This window comes from Peromyscus eremicus, chromosome 5 (assembly GCF_949786415.1).
Source record: "Peromyscus eremicus chromosome 5, PerEre_H2_v1, whole genome shotgun sequence".
In the NCBI taxonomy this organism is placed as follows: domain Eukaryota; kingdom Metazoa; phylum Chordata; class Mammalia; order Rodentia; family Cricetidae; genus Peromyscus; species Peromyscus eremicus.
In genome coordinates this window covers 51,672,168-51,675,444 of record NC_081420.1, presented here as the reverse complement: position 1 = coordinate 51,675,444, position 3,277 = coordinate 51,672,168, and the positions used below count along the sequence as shown (strand labels likewise).

Sequence of the window (3,277 nt, the reverse complement as noted above, 5' to 3'; positions counted from 1 at the left end):
CTTGAATTATTATTGACAGAATTATTTAAGTAATTTTAATGGAGGGAATGCTAGTTCATAAACAAAGTACCCCCATTGCTGGTCCTTTAAATTATTTCTGAATAGTCCAAACTTTCAATTTTTTTTTTCTGCCAGAGATCTCCCCTTTGGTATGATGGGCAGTTCTTTTTGTTTTTAAGAAATTTTTTATTTGTTTTACATGCCAACCACAGATCCCCCTCTCTTCCCTCCTCCTGCTTGCCAGCCTCCCCCTACCCCCACCCACCAACACAACCCCTATTCCTTCCTTTGACAAGGTAAGGCCTCCCATGGCAAGTCAGTAGAGCCTGGTCCATTCAGTAGAGGCAGGTCCAAGCCCCTCCCCCTGCATCAAGGCTGTACAAGGTGTTCCACCATAGGTAGTTGGCTCCAAAAAGCCAGCTCATGCACCAGGAATGGATCCTGATCCTACTGCCGGGGGGTCCCTTAAGTAGGTCAAGCTACACAGCTGTCTCGATTATGCAGAGGGCCTAGTCCAGTCCCATAGAGGCTCCAAGGCTGTTTGTCTAAAGTTCATAAGTTCCCAGGAGTTTGGTTGTCTCTGTGTGTTTCTCCATCATGATCTTGATGCCCCTTGCTCTTCTGTCTCTTCAACTAGACTCCCGGAGCTCGGCCTGGTGCTTGGCTGTGGGTCTCTGCATCTGCTTCTATCAGTTACTGGATGAAGGCTCTATGATGACAATTAGGGTATTCACCGACCTGATTACAGGGTAAGCCAGTTCAGGCACCCTCTCCACTATTTCTAGTAGTCTAATCTGGGGTCATCCTTGTGGATTCCTAGGAACTTCTTGTTGCTAGGATAAAATACATAAAGTAGTAACTTAAAAGAAAAAGGACTTTCTTCTGAAACCGTTTAAGAAGGATACAGCCCTTAGTGGCAGGAAGACACAGTGGAGGAGTGTGAGGTAGAGGTCACATGGCATCCTAAGTCACAAAGCAATGACAAATGAGTGGGGGCACTCTGATAACACTGTTCTTTTTCCATATTTATTCCATCTAAGATCCCAGCCTACAGCTGATATTATCCACATTCAGGGTAGATCTTTCCTTCACTGAAACCTCTCTGGAAACACCTTCACAGATACATCCAAAGGAATGTCTCCTAGGAGATTCCAATCCAGGCAAGTTGATGGTGAAGATAAAACAACAAAAGCACTAATTAATACTTGGTTGCCATTGTTAGATGATATGCCTTTGAAAAAAGAATAAAGGTTTAGGATTGGACAGACTTGGGATATAATCCTGGACTCTTACAGTTATTTCTCAAGATGATCTTAGTCAAATGGCTTAATCACTGTGCCTTGACTTACAACATCTAAAAAATAACAAGAAACCTTTCTCAAATGGGTTTCTCTCAGCTAAAGATATTGTTCATTTATTTAACTACTATTAATGAAATTACTATGAGGAATTAGACTTTATGCTGGTAATGCACAATGAATTCTTGTCAGTACATCATTTAATCACGCCAGTGTACAATTATGAATTGTAATAAACTTCATGAAGGACAGGAAACAGGGTTCAAACAGGAGAGCCAACCTCACTGAGGTGTTGGGGGTGTGTCCCAAGTATTTTTTTTTTTTTTTAGGGAAATTTTTAGTTACAGGTTTATTTTCTTAGATGATTATGGGACTATTCTGGTTGTTGTTTTTCTGTCCTGGATGAGCTTTTCTAGTTTCTAATTATCTAGAGACATTTCTTCTGTGTTAGTTTTATGAATGGAAAGCTGTTCAGTTTCCCTTGTCCATTGAATGACAGCAGATTCTGTGATGATGACCTATTTCTGATGTTCATGACTTCTGTTTTATTCTTTTTGTCTTTCTCAGTCTTTCCAAGATGTTCTTAATTCTTACAGGTTTTCTTTGAAGACCAAATTTTCTTCTGTTGATTTCCTATTTTTCTGTTATTAATTTCATCACTTTCTTCTCGAATCTTTATTCCTTCACTTCTGCCTAGTTTTGGATTTTCTTTTCTTTTTTTTTTTTTTTTTTGAAAGAAAAGCAATTTTATTAAAAAGAAAAACAACAAAAAAAAGCTGGGACCAGAGCATGGGGTCAGTCCATCCGGGCCTTCAGTGTCCTGGTGGTGATCTTGTCCTTTTCAATGATGAGAACAATGACGCCCATGCCCAACACGGCATCCCAGTCCACGGCATTCAGCATGGCTTGGGAAATGGTCTCAAACAGGTGTTCTGGATCCATGTTGGGCTCCCAGAGAGACTCGCACATCCCATACATTTGTTCGGAGCAGGTACCACTGACTACAAAGTCATCAGTCACCATGGGGCAGCCAATGAGGTCTAGAGAGCAAATGAAGGGCTTAAAGGTCTTCGGGTCCAACCCAGCGATGACAGGCTCTGTATAGTAGGGACCAAACCGTTTCTCATACAAGAGGTTGGCCACCATGCTCATGAGGGTGTAAGGCTTGATCTGCCGACCTTCCTTCAGCTCATACAGGTTCAGCCAGAACTTGAGGCGCTGGGCAACTGTCTGGACGTCGGTAGCCAGCCCGGCCAGGCCTATGTAGAGCCTTCACCCATGGGAAAGATCTTCTGGAAGTCCGTGGTCACCATCTGGGCCTGGATTCCGAAACACCTGTCCACAGCGATGGCCACACAGTTCTTGCCCTTCATGGCCATGACGGCCCCTCCGTTATAGGGCATAATAGACATGATTGCGCTCTAGTAGGACTCCGATCGCCACTGCAATTCAGATTTTATTTTCTTTTCCTTGTGATTGGTTGGTTTGATGGTTGGCCTTTTAGTTGGCTGGTTAGTTAGTAAGTAAGTAAGCTGGTAGGTTTGTTGGTTGTTTGACTGGTTAGTTGGTTGTTTGACCAGTAAGTTGGTTGCCTGGTTGGTTGGTTGAACAGTTAGTTGGTTGATTGGTTGGCTGATTGGCAAGTTAGTTAGCTGGTTTGTTGGTTAGTTCAGAAGAAGGCTGGTCAGTTGGTAGGTTACTTGTTTTTGTTTTTGTTGTTGTTGTTGTTTTGTTTTGTTTTTTAGCAGATTGGTTTGTTGGTTGGCCAGCTAATTGTTTGGTTGGTTTGTTGGCCAGCTGATTGGTTGATCGATCGGCTGTTAGTTGGTTGGTTGGCTAGTTAGTTGATTGGTTGATTGTTTTTGAAGTGCTGAGGCTCACATCCAGGGCTTTACACTTACTAGTGACCTAGACAGAGCCACATTTCTAATCCCACCTTTTCTAGATTCTAAGAAAAAGAACTTTATTATTGAGTTGAT

At 42.4% G+C, this 3,277-nt stretch overlaps 1 pseudogene; it reads right to left on the bottom strand.

Moving 5' to 3' along the window:
• Nucleotides 1–2,024: 2,024 nt before the first annotated feature.
• LOC131910489 (proteasome subunit beta type-3-like) lies at nt 2,025–2,743 on the bottom strand (annotated as a pseudogene).
• Nucleotides 2,744–3,277: the final 534 nt, after the last annotated feature.